Below are 22111 nucleotides of genomic sequence, written 5' to 3'. Positions count from 1 at the left end.
GGATCAGAGGGATCAAATTGCTTTACAAACCCCCAGGGTGATTTGGCTCTGAACCCCAAGGATACAACTCCCCAGCTGAGCAGCTGCCTCAGGTGCTCCAGCAGAAATTCGTTAGTAGAAATTAAATATTGCACAGCTGAAATTGCTCCCTCACTGTGCCAACAAGGAGAGACTTCCCTACCAGGGAGAATCCTGTCTTGGAGGTCCCCAGAGAGCTGCTTTTTGCCTTTTCCCATATGCTTGCTGTTTTGACACATGAAGGTTCTGTCCAAGTGTCCCCATGTTAGACTTTGCACCAGCTTGGGATGTTGCCCTTGCTGATTTGACTGCTCCAACTCAAAGTAACCAAGTATGTATGCACATATATAGGTGGCACAGCCTATTTTTCATCCAGTCTGTTTCCAGAGTAACCTTCTAAAGCGTAGGACAAGACAGTGCTGAGCCACTGATGAAAAAAGCTGATTTCTCAACCTCAAGACTACAATTATAGCAACAAATCCAACCAAGAATAATCAATTTCATTCCCACTACAATCTATTCCACGTAGTAGCACTTCAGAGCTTGCAATAGGTGATCTGGATTCTCCATTTCTGTGTGAAGCTTGCTTCCCATACAGTGCTTTGTAGCTATTCAGGGCAAGCAGGCATTGATGCACTGTGCCACTGAATACTTCCAAAAATAGACTGTAGATACTGCAAAGTAACAGCTTTCTTTTGAATAATGCTGAGACCTCCACGTGACCACAACACATTCAAAGCAAAGTGAATCTGGGCATTTCACTGTTAAAAATGCAGGCAGCAGTCATGGGAGGGTAGCTGGATACCTAAATTCAGTATTTTCAGGCTCTGAGTTTGTTCATTGTCTCAAGATCCAGAAGAAAACAACAGCTACCTAACGACAAGTGAGCTTTTTTCATATCTGCATGTGTGACACTGCCTCAGAGCTGATCAATACATGGCAGCAGCCTCAGATGTACTGCAAAATAAATGTGCTTCAGCTGGAAGAATAATGGCAGATGAGCTCAATAAATCTTCAGCAGTCTGGATGTCCACATATGAAGGCAAAAGAAACATGTAAATGGAACAAAAACACAAAAAAGGAGCAACTGCAGACAGTGAAGTCACATGGAGATTTTTGAGGAGCTGTTGCATGGCCAGGTTTACATTTTTTTTACATTTTAGATTGCCCATCATGATTACAAAATAAAAGGGGGTGCATTCCCCATCATGAACACCCTCCAGATAACTGCTGAGGTTAACAAGGGCCCCGTGAACATGTACAATGGTAGAGGGACCTGTTTGTCAGCCACTGAATGTTCAAGAATTAGGCACCCTCATGTCGAAAAGACAGACTCATACTGCTTAAACATCACTGGCACTGATAACTTTGGGAAAATTTTACTGAGAGATGTGAACACAGAGAAGAGCTGTGCTCATCTTTGACTCAAGGACTCTTTGTCACTGTTTGACTCATGAGAGGTCCCACCTCTCACTCTCAGGTGAGCTGGGCATGTAGGAGTGAGAGTTTTCTCTCAAGAGTCTCCTTTGGGCTGTAACAGAACCGAGCTCCAAGACTCAAATGCACAAATGCCTTTTTTCTGATAACCTGGGCAAGCATCTGAGTCTTGGGCAGAGATCTCAGATTAGGGAGGATGGTGACTGTGACACACACTGGAGCAGCTTTGGAACCCGTGGCAGGGACTGCAGGTGATGATTTCATGTTGGCATTCTTCAGAAATCCACGAGGAGACATTCAGGCCTGAACTGCATTGGGATGGATTCGCAGCACTGAGCATTTTGCAGAGTAGAACAGCTGCTGGTATCCAGCATCCATCATGTTTATGTTAGCATTTCATTGTGTGGTAAGATGCATGAAATAATATATCCTAAAAGCACACTCCTCCCTTCTCACTTTCTTCATCTTAATGCTGAGCCTTTGAGACCTTTGACAATACATTTAATTTTCTTTTGTTGCATAGTCAAGCCCTGGAAAGAATGAGATGAATATTTGGCAACTGCTGTGTTAAACCCTTCCTGCTGTCACCTACCCAACTGGAAAACCAGGAAGGGAAGAACAGTCTAGCAATGAGTCAGAACCACAGATTCAGAGGGTGGATTTGAAGGCATCTGTGGACACTTTTCAGGCAACCCCTTCTCGAAGAAGGGCTGAGCAGAGAAGGTTCCCCAGGACTTTTCCAGTTCAGTTTTGAATTTTTCCAGGGAAGAAGACTCTCTGGGCAACCTGCACCATCGCTCTTCCAGTAAAAGAGGTTTTTTTGTGACATCTAAATGGAATTTCCTGTGTTTCAATTTGTGCCTGTTGCCCCTTGCCCTTTCATGAAGGGCCATGAGAATGGGCTGGCTCTGTCTTCTTCATAGACTCTGGCCAGTGATTTATGCACGTTTATAATACCCCCACTGACCCTTCTTCTCTCCAGGCTGAGCAGTTTCAGCTCTCTCAGCCTCTCCCCACACTGACAGATGCTCCAGGGCTGTAATCTCCAGTAATTTCCAGCACTGCACTCTCTTCAGCACGTGTGTGTTTTTCTTGGCAGGTGGAATCCAAGGCCAGACTTGCTCCACTAAATCAATATCTTGCACTGAGGAGCCCAGCACACCCCAGATGTGCATCCCTTGTGTTGAGCAGAGAGAAAGGGTCACCTCCTTTGAGCTGCTGGCTAAAGCAGCTCAGGATCCATCTTTGCCACAAAGGACACTCCTGGCCCATGGTCAGCTTGGCATCCACCAGGACCTCCAAATCCTTCCCTGCCAAGCTGCTTTTCAGCCAGCTGGCCCCTGGAATGCAAAGTGACCATTCCTGCCCAAGAGGAGGAATTGCTTCTTCCATTTGCTGAATGTGGTGGTGTCCCTGACACCACCTTTTGTCCAGCCTGTTGAGGCTCCCATGAGTGTCAGCTCGTCCACCTGGTCTGTCATTCATTCCTCTCAGTTTAGCATCCTTTTGGAGGAGGATGAGAGTGCCCTCAGTCCCACCATCTGTGACAGTGTTCACAGGGGTCTTATGTTGAGGGAAGAGGCGAGGATCTGACTCCATGTCTGACATCATATTGTAATATATGTCATAAAATTATAAATCAATCCTTCTGAAACAGAAGGATTGATTTATAATTTTATGACATATATTACAATAAAACTATACAAAAAGAATAGGAGAAAGGATTTCCTCAGAAGGCTAGCTAAGAATAGAAAAGGAAAGAAAGAATGATACCAAAGGTTTGTGTCTCAGACAGAGAGTCCGAGCCAGCTGACTGTGATTGGCCATTACTTAGAAACAACCACATGAGCCCAATCCCAGATGCACCTGTTGCATTCCACAGCAGCAGATAACCATTGTTTACATTTTGTTCCTGAGGCCTCTCAGCTTCTCAGGAGGAAAAATCCTAAGGAAAGGATTTTAATGAAAAGATGTGTGCGACAGCCATCCAGGTTATTAATGAAGATGTTACGCAGTTAAAGGCTGCAGTGCATAAACTCGTGGTCTCCAGCTGGATTTTGTGCCATTGACCAAAGCCCTTTGAGCCCCAAAGCTTAGCCAGTTTCAGTCCACCTCACTGGCCACTTTTCTAGCCTGTATTTCTTGAGTTTGTCCATGAGGAGGTTATGGGAGGCAGTGCTGGAAGTACAAGTCAAAATAAAAAACATCTGCTGCTCTCCCTTCATGTGCAGAGCCAGTAATTTCTTTGCAGGGTGATCAGGCATTACAAATCCTTGCTGCCTGCTTGTGATCTTCTTGTCCTTCATGTGTTTGGAATGAGTTTCCAGGAAAAGTTTCTCCATTTCTTTCCCAGGGTTTGAGCTGAGGCTGTTTAATCTGCCATTCCATGTATCCTCCTTCCTGCCCTTCTTGAAGACAGGAGGGACATTGGATTTCTTGCAGTCCTTGGGAGTTTCTCTTCATCTCCACAGCCTTTCAGAGATATTCATGGATCACAATGACATTGGTCTACTCTCTCAGCAGTTCTCACATCGGGTCCCTCATTTTCCATCTGTTTAAATGTTCTCCAACCAGACCCTCTTCCCCTAAGGGTAAGAGTTGATTGCTCCAGAGTTTCTCACTGGAAAAATCAGGTATGGTAGTTACAGTGAGATTTCTTCAGCAAAGACATTATAGGTGAAAGGGAGGAGCAGATACATTTTTTTTTTCCTGAGAATGGAAATATTTTCTCCAATGTCTTTCTTTAAATTGTATAGTGGTTTAGGGCTTTCCAGATGTTAATAGCAAGAAATGGCAAGAATGAATACCTGCTGTGGTCACACTTTTAGCCTAGTGCGGGCTAAAAATAATTCCTCAAAACAGCAATATCCAAAGCAGCAGCAGAGGAAGATTAAGCAGGCTTTGATGTACTGATGGACACAAGTTCTGAAAATCACTCTAACTAAATGTCCTCCCACTTATAATACAAAAAGCCTAATTTTAAATCTTAGCTATTTGTTACCTTTCTTTTTCAAGCTTGACTATGTGAATCGACATCATGAATATGTGGCATTAAAAAAATCCAGCTAAACACTGCACATTTAGCTGTAAGTAATACAGAAACAAAATAAGAGTCTATTTTATGGTTACGAAACCTGTGTGCTAAGCTGCCTGAATGAAACATCAGTGATGATTCAGGCTGGAGGAGCTCTGTTCCCTTGATCATGCTGGTGTACAGAAAGTTTGTGTCCATAGGTTTGGGCTTTCCTTTGTTGATCCTCTTGAAAGGCATTTTCCAGAATCCATCTTAATTCTGACCTTGGGATTGAGAGATGTATGTCAACATTTCGCCAGCTGTTAGCCATCACAAAGAGCAAGAACTCTGTGGCTACCCATTTTTCACTGCAAAGCTGTTACAGGCTGCTAAAAATGCAAAATCTTGTGAATATGGTAAAAAGAAATAATTTACCACTTGTGACTGCTCAAGCAGTTGGGAATGCTGCAAATTCCAGTGTCCAAGAGAGCTGGAAGTGGTTAATGCAATGTAACAGTAGAGTTGTGCCATGTGCTCAATAGCTGTGCACTGAAGAAAGCAGCTTGCTGCATCATCAGAAGCACCCTTGATGGGATGTCCTAGACATGTTACTTGTTAGGTTGATTTATTGATGAAAGCTGCTGGTTTTGCAATTATAATGGAGCTGTTGCCAAGCCCAGGAATTTCACTGTGCTTATTGATCCTGAGGTATAGAGAACTTGTTGGCACAAGCAGCTTTAACTCGAATGCCTGAGCTCCAGAAAATGCTCCAGTCATTATCCCTGCCCTGTCAGAAGCCAAACAAGCTCTCCCTCAGTCCCATTGGAGGAGACATCACCTAGGTTTCCAAAGTCAAAGGAACAACACTGTGAAACGCACAACATTTGCTTTTTGGAGCGAGCTGCAGCTCCCTGCTCTAATGAGGCAGCAGAGCAAGGACAGGTCAGACAGCACAGGACACAGGGACCCTGATTCATATTTCATTCCCACATCTAAGGGTCCATCCTACCTCACCTACTTTCTTGTGATTTCTCAGGTTATTTCCACACAGAATCTCTGGTTTATTTTACACTGTGTTGGTGAATGTCAGATTTTCTGTCAAGCCCTGCTGGGTTTGAACCCATCACCAGGGACACAATGCGTTTGCAAATCTTCCCACAGCCTCTGTCTGTCCTGAAACCACAAGGAGCCAACAGGGTAAGCTAAGTCCCATTGTTCTTTTGAAGTTGCTGATGATGGGCATTATTTCTTAGTGATTCCTTTATCATTTTGGATAGAGCCTACTGTGATGCAGCTGTGCCCTGAAATCCACGCGTTAACGAAAAAAGCGCATTCTTCATTATCAGCTCGGTGCACACTCCAGACATTGCTGATACAGACAGTGATAGGGTAGGGTTGTTTGGCAGTGTTAATGCATCTGCTGGAGCAGGAATGCCATGCAAGAAGAAAAGAGTTCAGTTGTTCAGAGTGGGGAGAAAATGTTGGAGCAGATAAATGATGAGATGGCACCTGTGTGGAAGCAGATGAAGATGGGAGAGCCCAAGAGGATAATTAATGTGCTGAAACAGGAGCCAGATGTCAATAGATTCAGCTTTCCTGGTCATTTGAATGCTGATTCTGTAGTCTGTGTTGATGGGAAAGACTTGTTAGGCAGCCTGTTTGTGGAGCTCAGGATTGCCCATCTTAATCGCTTGTTAGGGGTATTTGACACTTTCCACTGCAAGTACTGTCAGCCAAAGGAAAAATAAAATTTGAGGAACTGGTTAGAACAAGCCAAAGTTTCAGGGCTTTTTTTTCCCCCAGAAATCCCTTCTGCTGCTTATTCCTTCCTGAAGTGAATCTGCCCAAAACATCTAGATCTCCTGTTACGAAGGAAAAAGGTGCAGCAGGAGCCCCACAGGGATGTTTAGAGCTCTGCTCATCACTCCTGCTGCCCGTGGCGCATGAAGGAAGGAAGAAAGGAATGAAGGCAGGAAGGCTTCATTGCTGGGCCTGATTGGACACTGGAGCCAGTGGTTTTGTGTCAGATGAAAGGGACAGGGTACCTGTGAGGATTTACTCTGCCTGGGGCAGGCAGAGCCAGAGCCTTGCACACAGCTCGGTCCAGCCTTGGATGCTGACAATTGCTGTGCCCAGCTACTGCATTTTCTGATGGCAAACCAACCCTCAGCCCTACAGAAAGCCAGCCTGGGGGGCAGGAGAGGCAGTTTGCTGTCTGTGGAGCAAGACTGTCCACAAGGATCTCTGTCCTGTCCGCACAGGGAGGCAGATCAACATGGAAGGGAAGGAGGTCCCTCACAGGCAGCAGCTCTGGAGGATTCTGAGAAAGCTTCTTGATTGTCCTTCCTCTAACTTTAACATTGGCAATTAATAAATATCCCATTTATATACCACCCAACCCCCTTGACAGGACAGAGCAAGTGCAGTTCCAGACTCTGCACTCCCTTCAGCAGTCTAAAGACAAACACACACAAGTCAAAGCCATAACTTCTGCTGGATAACTTCTTCATAACCTACTGGACATCCAGCAGTTTTGTAAAAACAAGTAGTTTGTGTGTGTATTAGAGGCAAATGGGCATGTGTTTTAGGACAAGTGGCTTTTAAATAAGCATAAAATCACAAGGAATAGAATCTGATTGTTTGTGCCCTGCAGTGAGTTTTACTTGCCTCTCTCCCTCTGCAGAAGGTGCCTGCTCCAAATATTTTGCCCCTGACCGTGGAAGTCAAACCATGCAAGGGCAAGATACTCAATAATTTACATTTCTTTCAGAGAGACCAGGGAACAAACTCCTTTTTCAAGTGTAGTGGAATGAATCTGGACCGCCAAAGAAGCTGGTGATCCTGGTTTAATCTGAATTTTGACCTGGTAGTAATAGAATAAGCAGGAGGGGTTTTATGGCTGATGTCCTGGACTGATGTGAATCAGAATAGCTCCAGAGAAGCTGGTGGAGACCTTTTAGGCCGACACAAGTGAGCTGCAGGCAGAAGATATCTTTGCAAAGACTTGAAAAAATGGAAAGGGGCAATTCCCAACAGCTCCTTAAAAGTCTGTCAGAATTATGTTGGAATGATTAGTACAACTTTTTCAAAAGTTTGAGCAGAGGTGAATATTAATAAAGTGCAGAGCAGTGTTTTAAATGCACTGAAATTTATCTCCTCTTAGGAAAAGGGACTGTGTTATCAAGCCCTGCTAAAAAGGTGTAGCTCTGCGTGAAAGTGAGACCACATGCCATTTAAACACTCAGAGATATATTTATTCAGAATGTATGTGGCATCATCTGCTGATATATTATTCAGCTATTCCTTGATTAGCATCATCTGCACAGCCCTCATGTAGGTCAGTCACTACAGAAAGGGGGATTACACCTGTGTGAAACAGGAGAAGGATCTGAAGCTCTGCTGCTTGGGCCTGCTAGCCCAGCACAGCTCACATCCTGCTGCAGGATGGAGATCTTGCACCACACAGCTCCCCACTGGCATTTTGACATCTTTATGGGGTGCCAAGGGACAGACGATGCCTCCTTGTTGCACCCTCGGTGCTCCAGAAGAGATGTGGCCCTCCTGCAACAGGCCAAGCCTGCAGTTTATAAGGACTTCCAAGAAAGCGCCTGGAGTCGTACAATTAACAAGAAATCACTCCAGAGGGAATTGTGTTCCTCATCTCAGCTGGTGTTCAGCTTATCTGCGAAGAATATACACACTCAGCCTATATTCCTTTCATCTTAGCTTCGTTTTGCAGTAATTAAAATCCTCAGCCAGCCCCAAGAAGAGCTGTATATATTTATTTTTGGTCTCCCTGAGACTGGAACGCTGTGTGAGCCCTGGGAAGGAGCTCAGCTGTGTGTGTGCCTTGGTTTCCCTCCTGACTCCTGGTTTGCCTCCCTTTTGTCCCCGTTGTGTGCACACCCTGCCCTAGGACAGCAGGGCCTCAAAGCTGCCCGGGCCCTACAGGCCCCACCAGAGCACAGATTGCTAATTATTACTGAGAAGATTAATGTGCTGGGGGACCTCTTCAGTCCCAGTGTGTACAGCTTTGGGACCACTTGCTAATCCCCCGAGGAAATATTAATTTTTATAAAAAAATCTTAATGTGACGCGCTGCTGGCACCGGTGATTTGATCACGAGTCTCCTGATATTTGGTGTTTCTTGTCAAGGTCCACTTCCTGGAAACCTGAGCATCTTGGCTTGCCTTTTGAAACAGGCAAGTTTTTAGTGCCTTCTGTAGCAGTGAGGCTGGGAAATGTTCCCCAAGTATGCTCTGGAGATGGAGAAAGCAAATAAAAAGGCTTTAAAATGTGTTAATTAAAAAGGAAAACAAGATTCTGCAGGAACCTTTTTGCTCCTCCAAGATTTATGTGTCTTGCACTGCTTGCATTGTGCAGAACTGTATGTCTTGGAGTGGGATAAGAACCTCCCATTGGTTCTGAGGGAAGAAAAGATCTAAGTAAACTGATTTTAAGGTTTGCACCATCCCTCTAATTGCACCCATTTTGTTAAACTTTTTGTCCTGGGTTATTTTTAACAGCCTCAAATGTCATGTCTTCCCTCTTGGAGTCCTCCTTCTTATTATCCTTGGGGTTTACTTTTCCTTCACTGTCCCTGCTCCCCCTTGCTTTCATTTGTCCTTGGGTTTTGATGAGTTGGTACAGGCTGAATTTACATCAAGGAAAAGCATGAAAGGCATGAAACAGACATTAGTGGTACAGAGAGATTTCTGTTGCTGTTCTCCACTGTGATCCAAAAAAGAGCCTGGAACAGTTTTTTTTTTTTTAAATAAAGTGTCCTGGACTTATTTATGCTCAGCTCTAAGTGTCACTGGTTGAAGTTTTCCCATTAGTGGAAGGGAGATGTTCCCCAGGCCACCGTGCTGTTTTAGCAACTAATCTATTTCAATGCTTCTTACGTAGACGGGCCCAACAAATTTCCAAACAACCAGAGAGCTTTGGCAAATAATGCTGAAAGCAGAGTACTGGGCTCACACAAAGCAGCCTGTGTTACTCCAGTACCTTCTTTCAGGGCTGGATTCTAATAATCAGGTCAACTGACTTAATAAGACAGCTGCTTGCCAAAGAGCAAAATCCTCTCTGGGGGGGAAGAGGAGAGCCCTGATGGGGACCTGAAGAGGGAAAAGCTCTCCAAGGGGGCTGGGGGTGATGCTGGGGTGCTCCGTGGCATATTCCACCAGGAGATTTTCATGTGCTGTACAGAGGCAGCGAGCATGGCTCGTGTTTTACAGGGGGAAACTGAGGCACGGAGAAGCATCTCGCTTCCCTGAAGGTCACTGCAGTGCCACCCTGCTGCTGGGGCTCACTCCACAGCAGGGCAGAGGGGTGGCATTGCTGGGGGGTGGTTGTGTGATCAGGGGTGTGTGTGGTGGAGAGCAGAGGGAAGGAAGGGAAAGGCAAATAAAGGGAAGGGCAAACAGGCACAAAGGGTGAGGCTAGAAGAAGGTGAGGTGTGCCTGGGTGGCCTCACAAGCCGAGTGGGAAGTAGCTGAGGCAGGAGAGAGAGTGGGAGCAGTGTCGTGCAGAGAGCCAGTCTTTGTCCTCACCCAGTCGAGCAAGTTTCACTGGTGGTTGCAAATGTTTCAACAAGCTCTGATGCTCTGTGGAAACCCTTCAACCTAGTGACAGGAGGGTCTGTTTTCTTACTCTCAAACCATGTCTCTGAAGAAACAAAACTTCTGTGTTTGGTGTTTTTGGTAGGATGTGATTTATTTCCCTTAACTTTGCTAACATTTTTCTTGTTTCTTTTATTTTCTTTTTTTTATTTATTTTCTTTTTTTTTTACTGTTTTCCCTGTGTCCTGCCAGACCTTTCAAAGGGAAAGCAAGCTTGCACTTAGCTTCTCGTTCCCCTGCTCTAGATAACTTATCATTTCAGCCTGTCTGGAAATTTGGAAACCCTTATGCTTGGAACCTTATCATAGACATTTCCGCTGCAGGAAGAGTGATCAGACCAACAATAGCATCTTGAATTCAAGGCAGAGGAAATGGATGACTGCATAGCTTGGTTTTGATGTTGCACTCAGCACTCGGTGTGCTGATTCTCATCTGATCCTGTACTTCTGTCATGTCCTTGGATGAGAACCACGAGCTGCTCTGAGAGGTTTTCATCACACACAGAGCCGTGCTGCCTGACCTGTGTGCTGCCTGCTCCTCCCTCGGAGCTCTGGGAAAGGTGCACATTCCAGGCTCCTTCCTGCAGGGAAGAGGCAGGGCTTCCATTTGGAAATACTCTTTTCCACAACCATCAGCCCTTTCTTGAGGCACAGCAGCCACCACAAGCGGTTTTCCTTCTGGCTTGGAAGAGTTTTTTGGGTTTGAACTGATCAAGCCAACCCTCAGCAAGTGCAGGGTCATCAGCAGTCACAAATGTGCAGTGTGGCTGAGTGGGAGATGTTTGCTTGTGTTATGAAATGTGTTGGAGTGAGAGTACACACCAGGGATTTGTTCATTTTAGCAAACCTGGCAGAACCTTCCTGTGACCTAAATAGAATACCTTGCTCTACATAAAGCATGCATCAGGGTATTTCCTGATTTATTCATGAAAGGTTTGCTTTACAAAGGCATTTGGAACTGTGTAATCTCAGAATACATGATACATGTACGGCTGCTCAGCTGGCATTTGCACAAATTGCTTTGATATATGGCTGTAACGTATGAAGGCACAGTGAGGCCAATTTAAATACTTGATACTGGAGTAAACTGGTTAAAAGAGTAAATTAGATCTAACCTACAGATTTTCTTGCTACTGCATGGAGAAGGTTGCTGTCCAGAATGAATAATTGATAAAGGGATGGGAGACTACACTCTTGCAAGCAATAAAATCCTCCAGTATTAAGTGGGCAGGGTTAAGGGCAGCTCCATGAGTGGTGTGCACTGGTTTTGCATCTTTCACGTTAAGAGCCCTTTTCTGATTCACATCAGATTGGTTGTGTTAACCAGATCAATAACTGAAGATCTCTGTTGCCTTTCACTTGGGACACTTTGTGCTTCCCATTGCTCTTTCCCACTAGCAGAAAATAAAGTCTAAGGTAACACTTCATCAGGTCTGTGAATTCATCAGGGAATTCCCAATATATATCTTTAATGATTTCTATAGGTATTATTTGTACCATGTTTCCTGCTGTAGTATAGTCAGCAGCAAGGTAGATGGGGATGGTTGCTTGCAAGCAAGACTTATTTTGGAGCTTTGGAAGAAATTTGGGTTAATTTACAATAGAATGAAACTGACATTTGTAAAGATGGTAAGAGGGGAATGCCAGAATCCATTACACTGATGATCCTAAGAATGCACTGGCATTCTCCATTGGTGAGTTAATGTTCAAATCCTATCAGCGTTACTTGCTAAACTTATTGCAACTTAATGGCAGATTTCCAGATTTTTATCATGCCAAACATTTGATAGTAGATGGGTCTGCACAAATTTTTGGGGAAAAATTTTCTCTTTTTATGAATCGCTGCCATAAACAAGGTAAAAATGTGATTCATTCAAGCACCATGAAATGAACTTTCTCAATTCTCAGTCTTGTGATCTTTTGTTTAAGAAAAGACTCTGTCCTGTGTGGCTTTGGAATAAGCTGAAAAAGTCTTTTTTGATTACTGTGTTTCTTAAAAAAAACACAAACTGTTTCCTAAGAGGTTTTGTGATTGAGAAGTGATTTAAAATTAAAACAACTCAACTGCATTTGTCAGTGTTCATGCAGTAAACACAAGGGGCAGCAGAAACCTCGATTGTCCATTCTCCAGACGGTAGAAAAATAATTTTTTAAAACTTGCTGCTGACACCATTGGCTGCCCAGAACAATAGGGAACTGACAGACTGATTCTGTACTTCATATCTTTTCATATGACATACTTTATAATATCAAGTGATGTTTCATCTGTACACACAGAAGACATCAAATAAAGCACAATTCTTTCCATATTTTTGCTTTTAATTTTATCAGTTCCAAGCAGCAAGCAATTTGAGGTCTTTCTTCCTCTGCATTTCTCTCCCCCCTCTCCCCTCCCCTTCCACATTCTTGACTGGAAGGGATCTGTTTCTCCACTGGCTCTGTAAATCTGGGCATTTTAGAGTTAATCAGGACCTGAAAAGAGCAGGATGACATGAGGTTTGCATTAAAGAGTGGTATGTGGACAAGTGGCAAAGGCATGGATTTTGTGGTAATAAAAACACACTGGGTGATATTTTTGTCAGAGGGCCTCACTTCACTGCCTCCAAAATGCAAAAGCATCAGGAAATCAGATTGCTGTCTCTGAACCATGATTGCAGAAGCAGATCAGTGTGCACCTTACTCCCAACTCACTGAATCAAGTGTAGCTGTCTTCTGGCACATCAGAAACTGTCCACGTGCAGTGCTGGTGAGGAAAGCCTGGGGTTCAGCACTGCTTCTGGATCAGCAGGACACCCAGCCCCAAATGGAAGCCAAACTCTCCACCAAAGGGAGCCACTTGTCTTGCCAGTGGTCTGACTTGCCAAAACAAAGAGAAAACAAAAATTACGATGCTGCATCTGTCTGGCGTCATGGGAAGATTTGGTTTTCCTCATGAGTAAAAGCTGTTGTTCTTACTGTTGTTGTTGTTTTCTTGGATTCTGTTATTTCAAACTCACTGAAGTCTCAAAAAACTCTGCAGGCTGTGAAGGACCTGTGTCTGCTGAATCTAGTGGTGGCTGGAAAAGTGTATGAAGATCCTGGAGCTCTGGCTGCACCTTTCCAAAGTCAGAAGATCTTGCTGCAGATCTTCTCAGCTGGCCTCCCTTGGAGCACAGGGCACACGTGCAGCATTCATGGAAGGGGTAGGGAGTGCCTGACTTCCCTCGTGCTCCTTTGCCCCACGTCCCAGCCTTCTGCAGTGGGAAAAGGCTGTCTCTTTGACCCATCCATCCAATTTAGGCCAGCTGTTGACAGAACCCTTTCTCTTCTTCTTTTTTTCTTTTTTTCGTTTGGAGACAATGTGATTTTATCACGCTGCCACCGAGGTACGCTCCCTTTGTCTGGAGCTGGAACTGGGTGCAGAAGAGTCAAAGAGTGAGGGATGAGCAGCAGAGAGACAGTGTAATGACGGGATGTTTCACATGCCTTTGAATTTCTAAGGGGATTAGGCGCTCCCCTGGCGCTTTGACATGGAGCCTATGGCAGCTGCTTTGGCAAAGCCTGCCAGCAGCTACACAAGTATGTCATTTCCCCCCCATTTTCCCAAGGTGCAGAGGACACAACAACTTCTGTTTAGAGAGCAGCAACAAAGAGCGTTTGGAGCTGTCAGAGTCTGTGCGCTCGTGCTCCTCTGCATGCAGGACCACCTCTGAGAACCTGTGCAGAACTTATTGTGCTGTAGTCAGATGCCACCAGCTCTGTGGCTGAAGTGTGATCCTGCAGCGCACACTGAAATGAGTGCCAGAGTCACACAAGTCGGCCTTCACCCGCAGCCTCCACACCTTCTGAAAGAGCTTCTCTGGGTCAAACCTTTTCCCAAGCATCAGCTGAAACAAAATCCTCTGGCTGCTGTAATCCTATCTGCCCCACATACTCCAGAGAGTTCTCTGCACAGCAGAAGTCCTTTTCCTGTGAGCAGGACAGGGACAGCAGGTGTTGTGCTGGTGTCCCTTCAGTGGAATCTTATTACCATTTTGGTTGCTTTTCTCTGTCTAAACAACCATTTGATATGGTTGTTTAGGAGGCTGTGGCTGATGGTGCATTTTTGAGCCAAGGACTGACAGAAATCAGGTGTCTTCACTTTATAAAAGAAGCATTAACCCACAGGTTGAGATCTGCCTGCAGCATCATTGGCAAACATGAAACTTCAGCTTTTCGCAAAATGATTGAAGTTCTTTTCTCATTTCAAAGCAGATACAAGGTTTAAACATTGAACAGTAATGCTAGTGGAGACGCAGCAAAAAAAAAATAAAAGGACTCCCTGAATAGGAAAGCACAAGAGATGGGAGAAAAGGAGGTGCTCCCTCCTGGCTGAAGAAATGGGCAAGGAAAATTACGACAAGGAAGAAGCATCAGTATTCATAGCTGCAGTGAGAGAGTTGAAATGATGGTCAGGGCCTGTCAGTCCCAATACCGCATCCTTGATTCACATGCACTGATTCAGACATTAATTTGGACCTCAGATGTGCATGTCTGACTCCCAGTGAGCCCTCCTGGAGGGCAGGGTGAGAGCAGAAAGCCCCAGAAAGAGTGGGCTCAGCAGTGGTGAGCGCCAACCCTGCCCTCCTTGGCATCCTTGGCATCCGTACCCTTGGGACAGGACCGGGCTTGCTGGTCTCAGGGCAAGACACACAGACCCTCTCACAGGGGCTTCACCCCAGCACCAGAATGCTGTGAGTGTAAATGAAGACTGTCAAAGCCACACTGGCTGGATTTTTTTTGTGGGGGTTCCCCTCCCCCTTCAAGCCTCCTGCCCCCCGCCCCTTCCTGAAACAACCAGCCAATTTAAGAGCACAGTTCAGAGGGAAGGGATTCTTGTTATGCTCATGAATCTCAAAGATTTCCTAAAGGAAGAACAAAGAGAGAAGCAGAAAAGACAGAGAGAGCTGGAAAACCAGGAGCAGGCAGCAGACTTGGAAAGAAATGTCCTCCTTCTCCCCAGCCCAGGAATGCAAACAGGAAGCCGCCAGCAGAATGTTTGGAGTGCGTGCAGCTGCAGTTGGGTCTGAAGACACTGAAAGCTGTGCTGAAAGTATTCAGCCTGCCTCTTACAATGGAGGGGAAACACTTGCTTTGACACTGCATTTGATAACCATTTTGTAGCAGGAGTGCAGACCCTTTCATTTGCAGGGAAAGGGAAGACAGCTGTGGCTGTCTTCAGCGAAAGTTGCTATTCTATATGTGAGAGAGTGTGCTTGTTAAAGGAGGACAAAAGGGTGCTTACTGAGGTTCTGCAGGTGGCTTTTGGTTATTAACCAGAGGAGCTCAGCTAGTCCAGAATGTGTTGGGCTGCTCTAATTCCTCCCTAAAGGAATTTCAGTTGCTGCTTGGGTATAACCAGTGCCATTTTGGAGGCTGCACTGTGCATTGCCTGAAACTCTAAGCTGCTGCTTTGGAAGCAGAAGTTTCCTATCTGCTAGATCATTCTTCCATAGCACATGTTTTCCATGTGCGAGTTCTGATTTGGGCAGTTTTGGGGAGGAATAATCTGTAACAGTATCTTCTAATTCATATGTAGATGAACCTCTTTGAGGTACCTGTGGCAAAAAAAAAAAAAAACAAAACAACCAACCTCTTGAATTATGTAAATTGAGATAATTTCTTACAAATTACCTTTCAAACAGGTTGGATCCCTGTCTTAATTCAAACATCTTTAAAATTATCTCACCTAGTTTTCCTCCATTGTTCTTGATCAGCAATTGACCTTGAGCTGGCTTGGTTCTTAAAATAGATCAAATAAGTGTATCGCTTCTTTTGATTATAATACAGGTTCTATTTTATAAAATGCTTGCTGAAATGAGTGTTGCAGGTTCTTTAGCTGCTACCATTTTATTACTACACTTTGAAGCCACCTGAGATTGTGCATGAGACAGAAAATCCATTTCCTAATTACCTGATTTTTTTAACATGTATGTCTGAGAGCTATGAGTTGGTAGTTGGGTACTGGTTATATGTATTAATTTGTCTTCTTGTGGAGCTGATTATCTGGATTATCTCTTCAGGCTCCCACCTTCTGATGGGTCAAATGCAGAAAGTTTGCACCTGCAACACCATTGGAGGCTTTGCTGAAGGCAAGACTTGGGATGTGAGATGATTTTGCAGAAGAACCCTGGGAGACAGCCTTGCCTTTACAAGGACTAATTGCACTATGTGTTTCCTTGTGTCTAACACGCCTGAATTTTAATAAATGAGAAATTATTGTTCCTTGTTAAGTAAGTAGGTAGGGTGGCTAAATATAGAGGAAGTCAGACTGCGGGGAGGTGGGGGGAAGCTCCAGTTTCAATGACTGCGGAGGAGGAACATGCAACAGCAGCACTTCAGAGAGCATCACCCAAGCTATTCCTCAGGTCTGGTTCCTTTGGCTCCGCACAGAGCTCCTCATGTGTCCCCAGACGCTGCCCTCACTCTGGTGCTGCCCCAGTGTTTGTGGCATCACCTTGAGCTCCTTCCTGGTGGGAAACCAGTTTTTGTGATTGCCATCCTGGAGCTGTGAGTGTGAGGTTGACATTTCCACCAGGAAGGACACCGAAGTTAGGGGCAGCCCTGCAGTGAAATTTGTTAAGAGCCATAAGAGATCCCAGGCTGTATGTGGAGAGAAGGATGGGGGTGAGAAAAGGAGATGCGGGAGGGGTGGAACGAGGTTGCATTTTAATCAGCCTTTGGGGGAGCTAAGTAGGGAAGGCTACTGGACACCAGAATGAGACAAAACTACAAAACACCTTGATAAGAGAAGAAAGCCCTGTGTCAGCACAGTTGCCCACAAGGCAAGAGCTGTCAGATCACTGTTTTCTGACACCTTCTGTCTCTTCAACACCTTTTGTGCTGTTTTTCTCTTCTCGTCAAGGTTTGGCTGACAGAGTGAAAAAAAAAAAAAAAAAAAAAAGATTTTTCAGAGCAAATCACAGCCGGAGGAGCTTCCCCAGTTGCAGATTGTTACCCAAGGGAACTCCAGACCTAGATCTCAACCCATTCCTCAGTAAACAGCAAGGGTCTCGTGAGATAGAGATTGCCACTGCCACTTCTTATGCAACAGCACAGATGTTGATTCATGGCTCCTGTCTGTGCTCCAGTGCAAAGCTCACCCGTCAGCAGCAAGATGTTTGGAGAAGGGAATTTGTCTGGGGCTCTCAGTAACCACAGCCATGAGCTATCATCCTTGCAATACAGGTTAAGAAAAGAAACAAAGTGCTTGCAATTACTGTACGAAAAACAGCGAACTTGGCCAGTTTTGACAGTGAACTGGGAAAGGTGACTAAGGCTCAAAGGAGGTTTAACACCTGAGTTATCTTTTGAGACCTTTCGGAGGGAATCTGATTTTTAAAACAAATAGTGCAGCGCTCTGCAGAACTGATGAAAACTGCTTTCCTATTTTTCTCATTCATGTGAATTGTCTCATGATCAACCTGCAATTTTTCCTCGTAGGGGCGCACATCTGGGTATATCTTTTACCTTGTGACCTATTTTCTTTAAATGTGAGAAAATGTAATATCTGCAAAACCTTTACCCCTCCCCCTGACAATGTGATTGAAATCGATTGACTGATTCAAAAGCAATTAGGTGGGGCTGACAGACAGACAGCACACAAGTTTTCTTCTGCAAGAAATGAGGTCAAAAACTCCATGGCCCTTCGAGATATCCTAAGGCCAGTATCAATAAAATTATATTTCAGATGTGAGGAAGGGCTTGCATGTCTGATACCTTGCCCTTCTTATCCCCCAAATCTATCAGGTGGTCTAATAAAAGATATTGCCTCTTCCTACAAACCTTTCCTCTCTCTATAAAATGGGGAGTACAAAATCTCTGGTCCCCTGGGAGTACTTATGTTGTGTATCCCCCTTTTCTGTAACAGAGGTTTTATTTTCCTCTGGTTTGCTCTGGTTTCAGAGCAGTGCCTTGCTGCCCTGAATGCTGGGAGTACCAGGGGTATACCAAACCAGCCATTTGCTGGTTGCTATTCTCATCAACACCACTATATTCCCCACAAGGTGGTGGGCAACATCAGATTTTCTCTGGGGGGAATAATTTCTTTTCTTCTCCTTATAAACAAATATAATCTGAGCCCGGCTCTCTGTCTTGGAAGGCTTCCAGAACAAGGTGATATGCTCTTTTTGGGATAAGCATGTTTCACTGGTTGACAGCCACCACAAGAGCAGCATCTGAAAAAGAAGGCTACAGCAATTCCCTGCGTGGCAGGAGTCGCTGGGTGATGTTCTCTGACCTGTGTTATGCAAGAAGTCAGACTGGATGATCAGAGCAGTCCCTTCTGGCCTCAAAATCTATGAATCTGTGTTCTGATTACACATCTGAGAATGTGCAAGCCAAGTTGAAAGTGGTGATTTATTGGATGCTAGCTACAGGCAGCTTCTTGTTTCTGAGTAAGCAACTGCTTTTAAAAGGGTCCCTGTAGCTCGGTGGGGCACAGACAGCTGTCAGCTCTTTTGGGGAAGAGAACTCGCCCGTCTATTTCTGTAAAGCACATTTTAAATTTACAGCTCTGTGCAAGTGCTGTTTTACAATAAAGATTGACCCTTTCTGGAGATGGCTTTGTGGTTGATTTATAGGTATATCCCCAGTAGGGCTGCTTTGGGAGGAGGCCAAGGTGGGTGAGATCCATCTTTTCTCTCCCGCCTTGTGCATCAACTCATATATGAAAGCATCCTGGGCTGGCTGGTGTGAGTTTTGTTGTTGCATCCTGCAGAGGACTGTTTGAGTCTCAGTGAAACAGATGATGTGTCAACAGCCCTTAAGAGGCTTGTCTTCCTACTGTTGTTTCATTTTGCTTCCAAAGACGTCACATGCAGAGCAGAAGATTCCTGCAGCAGCTGGGAGCCACTTTAAAGACACCAAGACACTCTAAAGACACCAAGACACTCTAAAGACACCAAGACACTCTAAAGACACCAAGCTGCAACATCTTGGAACAAAGGAGCCCCAGTAGTGCCCTCAGATGGCTGGACGGGGCAGGATGCACCTCAGATGTTCTCTGAGAGCTGGGATCCTTTAAAACACTGGGGAAGGAAGAGCAGAAAAAAGGCCTTGGTGTGTTGATGAGCTGGTGGTGATGGACTTGGGAGAGGTGGTTCCATGAGCAGACATGGAGGATTTTAACAGAATTTTAAATTCAGAGCACTGATAGGATGTCAAACAGCATCTGCTGGTCCTGTGGCTCACCTCAAAAGACACATTGGTCAGATTTGAAGCAACAGAGACTATCAGAAGCCTCTGTAAAACCAATAATGGAACGAGGAACTGGCCCTCATAAAATATTTCTCTCTTGAATCTCTGGTGAGATATTTCTTTTAATGGTGGAAATGTAGGGCTGCATTATTATTATCATTATTACTGTTATATAAAATACGTGGTGACAACAGATAAACATCAACGACTAAAGAGCTCTGCATATTCAAGAGTGTTAGGTTTTAGTTCTGGAAACCACACTTAAATCAATTATGGCAATACTGCACTTTATTAAAACAGTTAAATCTGCCCTAACAATGAAACTGTCATTTTGAATTAGAAGAGCAACCTACTAACTTGTAAAATATGTAAATATCAAGGCAACCATATTTCTAGGTATATACATTACTTTTATTTACAGTACTTCCTTAATTGCGAGGATTAACTGAGTAGAGACTGCACTCTAAATGGTCCCACAATTATTAAAATGCATGTTTACATTTGCTTAAATTGTGCAAAAGTAATTTAGAAGATGAATTTCAAGAAATATTGAGGAAATCTGCATACAGAGAATGTAATTATTATTGATATTTGCATAACTTCCCTTTCCACTTTCATGCACTATTACAAACCACACAGAACATGACTAAAGAAATTATTAGAGAGGCTGCTGTAGTACAAATATGGATTCATCAATAAATGTTCAGGCTTCTAGGCGAAAAACAAACTACATGTCTGTGGAGAAGAAATATTACATTTTATTTAGATAGTTATTTGGAATGGGATCTGCACAGATAAATCTATACTCAGAATATAGCAGTCTGTTATGACAGAGATGAATGCTGTTGAAAAGAACAAGTAAAATACAGAAAAATAATTCCAAATGCCAATGGAAGGCAGCACAAGGGTTGGGAGATATGCGAGGCAGATGTGCTCCAGGTGTGGGGATCAGAATTGCCCCACAGCAAGCTGAGTTTTTCACTCCAGCAGTGATGAAAAGGTCCTGATTCAGAGGTGCTAAGCAAAGCAGGAGTAGACTCCAAGTGCAACAGCAAAAATCCCCATCAGGGCCTGTTTGAAAACAAGAAGGTCCTGGTGGTATCTGTGATCTCAAATACTGATGCACAACTGTGTGTCTCCTGCAGCCAAGAAGCTGCTCTGAACTGTGTTCAGTGGAAAACAAACTCCAGCTGCCACCCAAGGGCATGTGGAACGGGGAGTTTTGTGCATTTCTGGAAGAAAGGAAAAAAAAAAAGTAAGGAGAAAAAAAGAAAAAAGTGAACTGGGAGTAAAACGAACCAAGAATGAAACGACAGAAACGATTAGTGGAGTGCTCTCTGGAAGCAGCAGCTATGCCCTATATTAGGTTTCCAAAAGAGGCCAGTGATTACTGACTAATTGTCCTTCAGCTTCTGCAAATCAGGACACTTTGAAAGTGGCATGGAGAGGTGTTTTTGGGTACCTTGGTGGACACATTCCTACCTGAGCTGCAGGAAAGAGCTGAGAATCCCCCAAGACCTTGCAGTGGTGAGGCTGACAAGTGCCCATGCACAGAGAAGGACCCTGTGTGTGTGTATTTGTGTTTATGTGCTGTGTCTAGTGAGACAAGCAATAGAAAAGAGGAGCCTTGTCAAGATTATCTGTCATGAGATAGGAGAAACCCATGTATCACTCATCCTGAAGGCTGTGCACCAAGGAGCAGGAGAACCTCGCACTCCCCTGACAATGAAAATAATGAAGTCAGATTATCCAAGGAAACTGTGAGTTTGCCTTACCCACAAACTTCAGCCCCAGGGAGGGAAGAAGAATTATCAGAAAGGTCACTCTGAGCAGTCAGAGTCAAGGACAGAGCTGAACAGCTCCTGAGACCCATAAGGAGCAAACACAGAGCTCACAAGGAGGGGGGGAAGTGGAATGAGTTGAAGGGAAATAAATAACAACATGAAAAAAAAAAAAAATTAATGCTGCTGAGGAAGCATAGGAGACATTTCTCTCCATGTTGTGAAGACCTACAATGGCATGCTGATAGGATCCCCAGAGAGAGCACATCATCTACAACTATGCAGCACTGCACATGCTGGTACTACTAATAAAAGAGAATGGTTCAGATCACAGAAATTAATTAGTTTGGAACTGCAACCACCAGGAAGAGAGCATGCACACAGCAGCATCCCAAAGTGTGTTCTTATTAACGATTCTCTGTCTGGTGTGCTGTTGACAGAATTCTGTCTGTCTCAACAAAACTCTGGAAGCAGCTTTAAACTTCAGGCCCCCATCAAACAGCAAGCGGTCTCCCGGCAGCATGCCTGCATGGAAGCTAGTAAATCCAGCAAATAAGGACTCGACAGCATCTCCTGCTGTCACAAGGAAAGCTTCAGCTTCTGTGCTGGAAATGTCCCTTCTCCTTGAGGGGCCATCACTTTGCAAGCACTTACCATGCCTGAAAAGCAGAGCTGTGCTGCTAGTTCTCAACGCCGCGACTCCTGCCCTCCTAATCAAAGCCATCTGTGGAGGGGAAGGGGCTTGGGAGCCTCCAGCACCCTGCAGGATGGAGCCGTGCTCCTCACAGACTTCCTCGCTGTGGAGAGCGTGCTTTCCCCCGTGCTGAGAGGCAGAACAAAGGCTTGCATGCATTTTCCTTACCTACCCTTCATGCAAGAGGGGGCTCGGCTCTCCGAGGTCCGGAGCTCATTTAGAGGCACCTCGGTAGTTCAGAGTTCCCATGTCCAATACTTCATCAGGCACAATTTACTGCAGTGAGATGTGATATACAGCAGGGCCATTTCATCTCCCAGAACTTTAGAGAG

The sequence above is a fragment of the Melospiza georgiana genome, chromosome Z (assembly GCF_028018845.1).
Source record: "Melospiza georgiana isolate bMelGeo1 chromosome Z, bMelGeo1.pri, whole genome shotgun sequence".
Lineage (NCBI taxonomy): Eukaryota > Metazoa > Chordata > Aves > Passeriformes > Passerellidae > Melospiza > Melospiza georgiana.
The sequence above is the reverse complement of the archived record's forward strand: the minus strand, read 5'-3'. Positions refer to the sequence as shown.